The 11,940-nt window shown below is 45.7% G+C and overlaps 1 pseudogene; it reads right to left on the reverse strand.

Annotated features, from left to right (window-relative positions):
• Positions 1–289: 289 nt before the first annotated feature.
• Positions 290–9,201, reverse strand: LOC148526538 (leukotriene B4 receptor 1-like; annotated as a pseudogene).
• Between the last annotated feature and the right edge of the window lie 2,739 nt (positions 9,202–11,940).

Consider the following 11,940-nt stretch of genomic DNA (forward strand, 5'->3'; position numbering starts at 1 on the left):
TAGGAGGCATCTAATTTTGGAACATTACTCTGTGATTGCATTTATATTCTCACTTAATTTACTGTAGTACTGTAGTTCTATTTACCCCAGCAAATGGAGTCTGGACCTGTTTATAGTTAAGCAGACACCAAGTAGCTTGGATTGTGTAATTTTTTTTCAAAGCATTTGATTAGTGGAACAAATCTTACTAAGCAGGGTGTTTAGTCGCAAAAACTGTCATTCTCCGACATAAGTAAGGGTGTGAGAAGAAATCATTTAGTCGCCCGAACAGTGCTCCCTCCCGGTACTATCAACTGCGCACTGAATTGAATCGCCTTCTTTGACGGAAAACTTGTGAGATTTTATGGAAACTGGAAGTTTCAGATTTTTTCCTTCAAAGAGTTTGGCCATGAATCCCACCCCAGCAGTCCTTATGAAGTTACCACCAGCAAATACATATAGAATAGGATTAGCGCTGCTGCTCAGATAAGCAAGGGTTATGACATTAAGCCTGGCATTATGAGCTGTAATTCTCAGGATGTCCGATGAGTACAGTTCTCCTGATACTTGAATCATATTCACCACTTGGTATGGAAGCCAGAAGAGGGCAAAGGTTACTATGATCATGATGACCAGTCGGTTAGTCTTGGATTTGGTCTGAAACTTAACAGTACGTAACCTTAGTCCGATGTAGATGTAGCAGGACACTATAACTGTGAATGGGATAGCAAATCCCATCATTGTCTCAAACATATACTGAATAATGATGTGCTTAGAAGGATTATTATAATAGCTATGATATGGTCTGCATTGGTCACGATTATACAGGTGTATTACAGCACGGTAAAACACTGTGGGAATGGCCAACAGAGATGCCAACACCCATATTGCAGAAACTATGCCCGTGGCAACCGTCTTTGGCCCTCATTCAGAGCCGCACGTTAACAACAGTACGCTCGTTGCGTTCCGATGTTGACTAACCGCGCATGCGTTGGTGTTACACCGCGCATGCGCGTACGGCAGATTGCGAGCTTTTTTTCTCTCGTTCCTAAAATAGCGTACAGGAAGTGACATGTCAAATGTGATTGACAGAACAGGGCGTTTTTGGGTGTTGACGGGGGTGGAGATGAAAAAACGCAGGCGTGGCGAAGCGTTTTTGGGGCGTACATACATTAGCAGATGCGAACGTCAAATGTGTTCGGACCGTCTCATACGTCACTGAAACATCCGCTTTCCCTTCAAAATGCTCGCACAGCTTAGGGTCAGGATTACTCAACCACATTGGCGATGGCCTTCTCCTCCGTCCCGGGACTCCACGATGGTGCTGCGATTAATCGTGGCTGGTCAGTAAAGTAATTAGTGTTGGATTGAAATCCGGCTTGGTATGTGTTTGGAAAGCAGTTTTTTGGGATAGCACAAAAGCGTACGCAGGTGGAAATCAGAGCTGCTAATGTCATGATTACATAATCAATTAGCGTACATTTTTGGGCTTTTATTTTGGCCACAATTTGGTGGTTATGGCCTATTGTAAAAATAATGTCATCATCTTTTAATTAGCTCCCCTTTTTTTTGGTTTACTGTGGAATTTGCATCGCTATGTGTTTTTTTAAACGTTCCTTAAAGAGGCCTTTTTTTTAACAAAAGAGGGTCAGTTTTTGCGTTTAAGGCCAGGATTAAATGTAACCCATTTGTACAATAATGTCACAATACAATGTCTGTTTTTTTTGTAAAATTTATTGTTTACACACAAACAAATTGGCATAATATTGTATTGCCTTTTTTTGTGGCCAAGATATTTGATCTTAAAAAAAAAAAAACATAACTACTAACATAATCGTAAATACAAAATTTAAAAACATTTCACAAGAAAGGAGAGGGAAGTTTTGACCAGAAAGGAATATGAGCCAAGCACAGAAGGAAAGTGGGAAAAGTCGCCATTGCTGTCACCGTTTTCTCGGCCGTTTGGATGGGTGAGGGTGGGCGCCAGACCGGGTCCGGGATGCCATCGGGCTGGCCTGTCCAGAGGCAGATGTTGTGGCCTCTGGACTAGGCACAGGGCTAGGCACATTTGGAGGATTGCCTGATGTTGTGCCAGAGGTGGAGGATCTGGATGTTCCGGCAGGAAGGGAGGTCGGCTCCACCATGTGCTGGCGAACGAGCTGCTCCAGGGCATCGGCGATGCGGATGTTGGCCCTGGTATTTTCCGCCAGGGCCTGAGCAATGGTCACGTTGGCCGCAGCATTTTGCTCCAGGGCCTCAGCCACCCGTAGCAGACTGGCGTCCATCCTCTGCAGAATCTCCGTATGGCAATCCGATTTAAAATTGAGTTCTGTGAGGAGGCCCACTGCCTGCGAGGGGGCACGCCCTGGACTGGCTTCTGCAGGGTCCTCAGCCGGATGTACTGGTTCCTCCCCTGCAGAGTCAGCAGAAATTCTGCGGCCAAGGCTCCCCTCTGGAGCAGACTCATCCGCCTCTGTCTCTGTTAGGAAATTGGAGAAAAGACTCACATTAGAATCTACATATTGGCACAATAGCATTTCTGAGATGGTGACATCACAAGACTTACCTTGGCCAACATGAGGAGCCGCAAAGTCTGGCATGTCCGTATCCATGTTGGACACGCCAAACACCTCCACAGCCTGCACACACCCCTGTGCCATCTCTTCTAAGTCTGTCAACTCCAATGACACAGGGGTGGGACCCCCACCTGTCCCCCTTGCATGCCTAGCCCTGTCGGCAAGTTTTTGCTTTAGACGATATTTGAAGTCTGCCCATCTGTGGAATGAATTTGGAACCATTATCCTTTTTTTAACAATGGGGTTTGTTTATAGGATGGGAAAGTGTTTACTTACCGCCGTTTGACATCCCGGGCTAGACGGACATAATCACCCACCCTATTGACAGCAACGGCGACCTCCTCCCACATTCTCCACTTCTGGCTTTGGCTCATATTCCTGGCTGCCTGGGGCAGGATGTCAACGCACTTCTGGATCAAAACCTCCATCTCCTTGCTTGTGAAATGTGGCTGCCTTTTTTTTTTTGCAGCTTTGGCGGGTTGACTGGGGCCAGCAGTCTCTTCCATGTCATCCTCCTCACCTATTTGGGTAAATATGCAGATTTAGCCACTTCACAACTTGCACAATATTATGTTTAAAAATACTCATTGACACAAAATGCATGAAGGACTTACCGCCGCAATTTTGACCATTGTTTCCCTGGTTTGAAGCCATGTGTCTGCTTCCAGCATGAAATCATCCAGAAATTCTATGTGATTTCGTGACGTATTTATACATGCGTCGTTAGTTTGCGGCCGCATCATTGATTGTGCGTCCCTATGATTCATCCTTAATTTGTGCGGGAAAATAAACACTATTTATGGCTTGGTGTGTGTGGATTCGAGGTGGGGTTGTTGGAGTGTTGTCGGTGAAGTGGTTTGGATTTGGTTGGTTGGTTGCGTTTGGAGGATTTTGGAGAGTTGTTTTTTTGTTTGTTTTTGCTACATTTCTTTGGTTTTTCCGTTCGCATTTTTTTCATTTTTTCAACATCCTTTCCTGATTTGGTAAGTTTTGTGCATTCAAATTTGTGGCCAATTGTTGTATTCTTCTGTTTTGTGGTTAGTTAATTTGTTTAACACTCATTTCATATTTTTTAGTTTTTTTTTGTTTTCGAACCCAAAGAAGTTTTTTGAGGACATCTTATATATTCGAGTTGGGTAAGTCCATTTTTGGTCTTGCATTTGCGAATGAATTACCGCATTTTTGACTGTTGGTGTAGTGACTTGCATTTGCGAATAATTTACCGCATTTTTGACTGTTGGTGTAGTGACTTGCATTTGCGAATAATTTACCGCATTTTTGACTGTTGGTGTAGTGACTTGCATTTGCGAATAATTTACCGCATTTTTGACTGTTGGTGTAGTGACTTGCATTTGCGAATAATTTACCGCATTTTGGACGGCTTATTCATCATATAATCCAGTTTTGCTTTTCCCTTTTCCATTTTTTGGGTCCATTTGAACCCTATTTGACGTACGGTGTGCAATGTAGTTTTCATCGATGGCCAAATGTGTTTTTCCGTTATTTTCTGTGTTGGCTTGCAACAATTTTTTACCTTAAAAAAAACCCTTTAAATTTTTGACGTCTCATTGTTGCCTTTTTTACAGTTTATACATATCATGACAATACCCCGGCATGTAAGCAGCTATGGATGGTATCAGAAAGCTAAGTTGTTTTTTCTTACTTTTGGGGTGGGTCAAAAGCCTTACATTGTAAACTTTGAATTTCAGATAGATCTGGGGCGAATTGTTCTGGCCCTGCTCCCGGAAGACGACCAACCTCAAACTCGTCCCAGGCGTAGGCATCGTAGGCATGCAAGGCCCCAGATATTTCGAACACGTGTCAGCCTTTTTGGAATGCCCGATGATGAGGTTTTAAGACGCTACCGTCTACCTCCCAAAATCATCATAGACACTCTCTCATTAATAGAAAGTGATCTTGAGCGGCAAATTGACAGTCCAACAGCAATACCACCACTGACGCAATTTATGGCGATGTTACATTTCTGTGCCTCAGGATCGTTTCAAACAACGGTCGGAATAGTGGCGGGCATCTCCCAATCCTCCTTTTCCCGGATCCTGAGGGCAGTGATGGAGGCACTTTTCAAGCACCTCCATCATTTTATTAAAATGCCTTTGGATATGGGTGCCCTTAGTGTGGCCAAGGCCAATTTTTACCAAATAGCTGGCTTCCCACACATCATAGGGGTTGTGGATGGTACTCACATACCACTTCAGCCTCCAGCACGGCTGGAGGCCATATTTAGAAACAGGAAACACTATCACTCCCTGAATGTAATGGTGGTATGTGATGCCTCCCTCCAGATCCTGTCCCTGAATGCTAAATTACCCGGAAGTGCTCATGACTCCTTCGTCATCCGGCAATCAGGGATATGGCAGAAATTAACCAACCTACAAGCTGGTGATGCGTGGCTTCTGGGTAAGTGGAGACCTTTAGTACATAACAATGTTAAGCTTGATACACAGTGTTCCTGATGTGGTCTATTTTTGTTCACAGGAGACAGTGGATACCCTTGCATGTCCTGGCTGCTCACTCCTTATTTGGCTCCCACACCAGGGCCACAAAGTGCGTATAATTCCGCACTTACAGCCACCAGGCAAGTGGTGGAGCGCTGTATCGGCCTTTTAAAAGGCCGATTCAGATGCCTCCACCGCTCTGGTGGCGAGCTCATGTATGTGCCGGATATGGTGTCTAAAATTGTGGTCCTGTGTGGGATATTTCACAACATTGCCATAAGGAGTGGTGTCCCAATGCAGCCAGAGGATGCCTTACCTGAGGATGGCCCCCCCGAGGTTGGTCGAAGGTCAGTATGTGGGGGGGCCATACGCGATGATGTGGTGGCCAGATTTTTTAGGTAAGTTTGTTCAAAACTCCAGTGTTTATACCTAATGTGTTTTTTTTTTTTGGCAAACATCTAATTTATTTTTATTTTTCTCACCATCTTCTGTTTGTTCACATAATCTTTGGCACTCCAACGCTCACTACTTCCTGCTACCCTTACCAAACCTGGATCTGGTCCTTTTGGGCATATATTCTGGAACCCATATCGCAACGCCATGTTTGTGGAATCATGTTGGCATGGTCCTTCGTCAACCAGTTCTTGATTTTGTGTTTTTATTTATATTTTTCTTGGTATGTGTTGTATTTGAATTTATCACTGTGTATTTTTTTTGGGAGTGACCACTTTGTTTTCTCTGTTATGTGGTGAATAAATGTTTGAAGAGTGAAATGGTCTTCCTTTTTTGGGACGTTAACAGCAAGTGTAACCAGGTTAACACAAGTTACATTTGACTAAGGGGTAAACCAGTACTGACGCCAGATGAGCAAAACTGAAATATGTTTTCAGCTTTCCAATCCACACCAAAAGGAAGCCTGGCCCAACCTTGGGATTTGTAAGATTGGCCTAAGCAGCTTGCGCACCAAGTAGGAACCTGGAAAATGTAGAAATCTGACATTGACACTAAACCCAAAAAGGGAAATTACATTGTTACTGTTATGTGTTTCTGGTGTCTGTTTGACATACAAAGACAAAACACAATCTAACTTTTACAAAAGGGAAATCCTTGCAGGAACTTATGTCAGGCTAAACTATCTTGGTTTTGGTTTTTAAAAATGAGCCACAACGTATATTTGTCTTTAAAATTTTATTGGGAAAATACAAAAAAAAAAAAAAACTAATGCCGAAGGAGGCCAGACAGCCGGTCGAGGGCCACCAGAAGGCCGATTACATGGTGGCGCATCTGCCCCACAACATCTGCCACCTCTTGCCGACGCCTCTGTTCCTCTGTGGGTGAGAAAAGTGTGTGGGTTAATACAACAATAGGGACTCCACAGAAAAACATTAATTAAAAAACAAATCACTCCTAAACCCAAAAACATAAATAAAAAGTGTGGGCTGGCAAAAATACAAGGCCTAGGTACAAATTCCCACAGGTATGATATGTGTATGCTTAAATCACCAGGAAGAGGTAAAGGCAAACCTTCACAATCAACAAAAGTCAAGCCACAAAAACACGAAGAAAGGCACGACACATGATTACATACAAACAGTTTGTGCTTTAAAAAAAAATAATACAAAACATACCGGGAAAAAAATCGGGAGCTCCGGCAAAACCTCCATGATCCTCCTCGGAGGATCCGTCATTCCCCAAAGAATGGGGCGGAGTTATGCTGGACTCCGGGGAGGGGGTAATTGGAAGAGGGGTGGGTGGAGGAGAGGGGGAAGTGGGACGGAGGGGAAGGAGTCCCGACATTTCCGGGAGAGGGTCTGGGAAGGATGGGGAGGAGTGGGGAATAGGGGAAAGATTTGGGGTGGAGTGTTGGCTGGGGGTTGGGGAGAGTGGGCGGGAACGCCGACGTTGACGGCGGAGTCTTGGCTGTCCCCCTAAAATATGTCAAATAAATTGCGTTTAGTTTATGGACAAATCCGGCCAAACAAACAAACAAAAAAAAAAAAACAAACAAACAAAAAAAAATAGCAGTAGAATTAAAAATTCATAAAAAGAGGGAAAACATGCAGACGCAGATATGAGTACAAATAATAAATAGAACAGACAGGAAAACATGCAGACGCAGATATGAGTACAAATAATAAATAGAACAGACAGGAAAACATGCACACGCAGATATGAGTACAAATAATAAATAGAACAGACAGGAAAACATGCACACGCAGATATGAGTACAAATAAAAAATAGAACAAACAGGAAAACATGCACACGCAGTTTGCCCCACAAACACAAACATTAAAACCACAATACATAACACTTACTTGCCAGGATCTGCATGCGAAAGCATGCCAGCAAGCGGGGCGTTCGCCGTTGCAGGTCGGACCACCTGCGCTCCAGCTGCCCGATGTTGCGGCGTGATCCAAAGGACCGCAGGCGGGACCGTACCTCCGCATACGCGGAGCGCTTCTGCCGGTTGGTCATGGGTTCTGGCTGGCTGGTGATCCGGCGATCCATTACCTCCGTAAGCACCAGCAGCTCACGTCTGGTGAATGCGGAGGCTCTCATGATGGCAATGGTGTTTTTCTTAAAAATCATTTTTGATAAAGTGTGTAAAAATTTTCTGATTGGCTAATGTATTTTGGAAATTAACAGGAGCAATTTTATTGGTTAGTGTATGAGTCATGTGTTCGACAGGGCCAGAAATCTCTGGAGAGTTAGGATAGGCTTGATGCAGTGACATGCGTAAGCAAATTTAAATAAAGAAATGAACCCAGGGAAATATGCGGGGATACACAGCAATAGTACAATTGTTTAATTGTGGTTCACATGTTTTTTAAACAATACAAGCGAATGTTTCATCCGTACGTATTCTGCGGGTAAACACAAACACAGACAAGAGTAAAGTTTCTTGCATTGTGTTGAAAAAAAACAAACAATTAAGCTAATTGATACATTGATTGGCATGATACGATTGATGGAGGTAGGCAGAATAAAGGAGCAGGTAATCGACATCTGACAAGGACACTTCCTGTTTATACTTGTGCGTGCGTTCCTTTCAAGCCATTTCGGGGATGTACGCTCGCTATTTCGTACGCTCGTTAGTTAGAGGAGGGGTCGTCAGAGTTTAGGGAGGAATTTTAGATGCGAACGAAAATACGAGCGAGCCATTGAATTTAAATATTTTTGTACGTACGCCTAACGTACGTGCGCCCGCTTGCGTGCGGCTCTGAATGAGGGCCTTTGTTCTCAGATTCTTAGAAGTGAATGGCATGGCCACGGCAAGAAAGCGATCAAAGCTCATAGAAGTGACTAGGAAGATGCTAGCATACATACTTAAGCAGCTGATGTAATAACACATTTTACAGATAATGGCCCTCATTCAGAGCCGTACGCTCTGAGCAGAGCGCACGCTCTGCATGAGGGCCGGGCTCCTTTTTCATGGAGCGTCCTCCTGGACGCTCGTATAGCTGTGGGTCACCACCCACAGGCTATACGAGCGTGCATTTTGATGGCCGCGATGGTCGTGACCATCGCGACCATCGAAATTGCGAGCTGGAGCCTGCGGTTGAGGTTTTCAACCGCAAGCTCCGGAGTGATTTTGGCTCTATCAGAGCCAAAATCACTCCCACTGACATCACTAGTGATGTCAGTGGGCCGGCTTCTGACGGGAGGCGTTCCCGTGGGAACGCCCCCGTCAGGGAGGCACGCCCCCGGCACGCCCACCAAAGGGGGCGTGCTGTCAATCAACATTGACAGCACGCCCCCTTTGATCGGACACAACGAGCGAAGGAAAGTCCTTCGCTCGTCGTGTCTGGCGCATGCGCACGACGGAGCTCCCTCCGTCGTGCGCATGCTCAGTGCAGACCATCGACCCACTTGCGAGCGTACAGCTGCTCGCGAGTGGGTCTGAATCAGGCCCAATATTCCCAAATGTCCAGCTGCCTGTTGCCAGGAGATGAAGGAAAAATGGCACTGTGAGGATCACCATGATGTCTGCCATGGCCAAATGTAAAATGAGGAGACAGGTGACTGTACGTTTCTTCATTCGGGTCAACACTGTCCAGATGACAAATGCATTTCCTGGAAATCCGATAATGAAGGCGACAGAGAGGATGGCAATGCCGAGACTCGGAGATGGTGCAGGTGGATTACTGGTTGAGTTTACTAACACAGCATGTACAGTGGTCATTGTCATCAGATCAATCGCCATTTACTGTGAATAGGAAATAGACATTGCAGATGCAATTATAAAAATCATTACTGTAGAAGTTTAGAAAATAAGCATAGGCAGATGGAAAATATAAATAAACAACATAACGTATCTATTACAGTACCTGCACCGATGTGCAGTTACTGTCCCAGTAGAAGGACATCCCAGGATGCTCCAAAACTGGACAAGTACTTCCCGCCCCCTAAACCTAATCCTTCCCGGGCAGTGCCTAATCCTAACATCCCCCTGGTAGTGCCTAACCCTAACCCCCCCTCCCCGCAGCCTAATCCTAACCCTCCTGGGGGAGTGCCTAACGCTAACCTCCCCCTGGTTAGTGCCAACCCTACCCCTCACACCCAGCAGCCTTACCCTAACCCTCCCCGGTCAGTGCTTAACCCTAACCCAGCCAAACAGGTCCCTAAACCTAACCACCCCATCCCCGGCCTAACCCTAACCCACATACTTACCTTCGGGATGCCGGCAGTCAGGATGCCGATGTCGGTATCATGATCCCTCCGGCATCCCGTCCGCCGGTATCTTGACTGGATCCCCTAATAATCCTAATATCTTGAGTGCTGTTATCTGTTGCTAGCTCTAATGCTTGTACCAAATTATCAATAAGCAAAGACTAAAACGTGCTCTAATACTTGCACATTGTATTGTTGTTTAGAATAGGATGATAAGGATTTCAGATATGGACAGGTTTCAAAAAAATAGTTGACTAATTTCACAATGCGTGACATTTTAAACCTGATTATGTATATAGGATTTTCTTTAACAGTGCCATGTCATCATCACTATTTAGAGAATTTGTTAATTCAGCTTTCTTAGTACATAGATTTAAAATGAGTGAACTGATTCATAGATCGCAGAACCCAAGTATAATGGTGCGTACACATGTCCCTGGTGTGCTGGATGTTCAATATTGAACATCTAGCACACCACCAACTCACCGACGGCTAAATCGTTGATCGCGGGTCCCTATAGTAACCTGCTCAATATCAAGCAAGTTGACCGGCATCAGGGGTTAAAGTGGGCCGGAATGGGGCAGAACTGCATTCCGTCACTTATTTTAGGAGACGGAACCAGTTCCGCCTCCTCCGACCCACCTAACCCCGGCACCGTAGGGAGACAATTTGCCGGGCGCCGGTTGAGATTTTCTTACCAGCGGGCACCCCGCTCCCTCCCCGCAGCGCCAGCAGCACCCGGAGGCTGGAGCTCACTCATGAGCTCCAGCTTCCGGCTCACGCTGAGTGCAGTGCACTATGGGAGAGACGTCATAACGTCTATCCCATAGTTCAGAGGAGCAGCTCAGCGGACCAGGCGATGGCAGTGGACACGGGAGCGGGACTTAAGGTAAGTATTAGATTTTATTTCTTTTTTTTTTTATCGGCTTCACAATACGGGGCTGGGGGCATTACTCAGGAGGCACGACTACAGGGGACATTACTCTCAGGGGGCACAACTACAGGGGGCACTACTACAGGGGGCATTACTTAGGGGGCACAACTACAGGGGGAATTACTTAGGGGCACTACTACTGGGGTCATTACTAAGGGGGCACAACTACAGGGGGCATTAGGGGACACAACTACAGGGGACATTACTTAGGGGGCACTGCTACTGGGGGCACATTACTCAGGGGGCACATTTACAGGGGGCACTACTATTGGGGGCATTACTACAAGGGGCACCACTCCTGGGGGCACTGCATAAGGGGCACCACTCCTGGGGGCACTGAACAAGGGGCACTACCACTACTGTAGGCTCTGCATAAAGGGCACCACTACTGGAGGCACTGAATAAGAGGCACTGCTTAAGGAGCACCACTACTAGGGGCACTGCATAAGGGGCACCACTACTGAGGGCACTACATAAGGGGCACTATCACTATGGGCACTGCATAAAGGGCACTACCACTACTGGGACCACTGAAAAAGGGGCACTACCACTACTGTGGGCACTGCATAAGGGGCACCTCTACTGTGGGCACTGCATAATGGGCACCACTACTGGGGGGACTGCATCAGGGGCACCACTACATGGGCATTGCATTTGCATAAGGGGCACTACTGCTGTGGGTATTGTATAAAGGGCACTACTACTGTGGGCATTGTGTATAAGGGGCACAAATGTGGGCATTGTGTAAAAAGGGCACTGCTGTGTGTCATACATGAATAAGGGCCACTACTATGTGGTGTAATGTGAATCGGGTGAATCAAGATTGTGCTACTGAGTGGTGTAATTTGAATTGGGAATACAATTGTGGGACCACGCCCATTTATTTTGTGGCCATGCCCCTTTCTTTTGGGAGCCACACCCCTTTTTTCACCGCGCGCCTAAGGCGCACATTGTCATTTTTTGGGAGAGAAGGAGGGTGAGTTCCCCCACTTCTCTAGGACCACTTTAAGCACTGACCGGCATGCACGGCTGATGGACGATATTGCTATCGTCCATATGTGCCCGCTCATCGCTGGTCGATGGTGAGTTGGTAGGGACCATTTAAGTGACCAATTTGAACGATAACGGTATTGTCAAAATCGATCATTTAAATCGATACGTGTGTACGCACCATATGAATAAAATATCAATTTAGTTACAAGTTGTCTTTGCATGCCTTTTATGCACAAGTTGTACTGTACAAATAAGAGAAAAGTCAAACAATCTCACTTGCGCTCCAACCGTGTTCAACTTCAATTATTAATGGCAGTTTTTCTTCAATGG

This window comes from Taudactylus pleione, unplaced genomic scaffold (genome assembly GCF_031769625.1).
Source record: "Taudactylus pleione unplaced genomic scaffold, aTauple2 ptg000095l, whole genome shotgun sequence".
In the NCBI taxonomy this organism is placed as follows: Eukaryota; Metazoa; Chordata; class Amphibia; order Anura; family Myobatrachidae; genus Taudactylus; species Taudactylus pleione.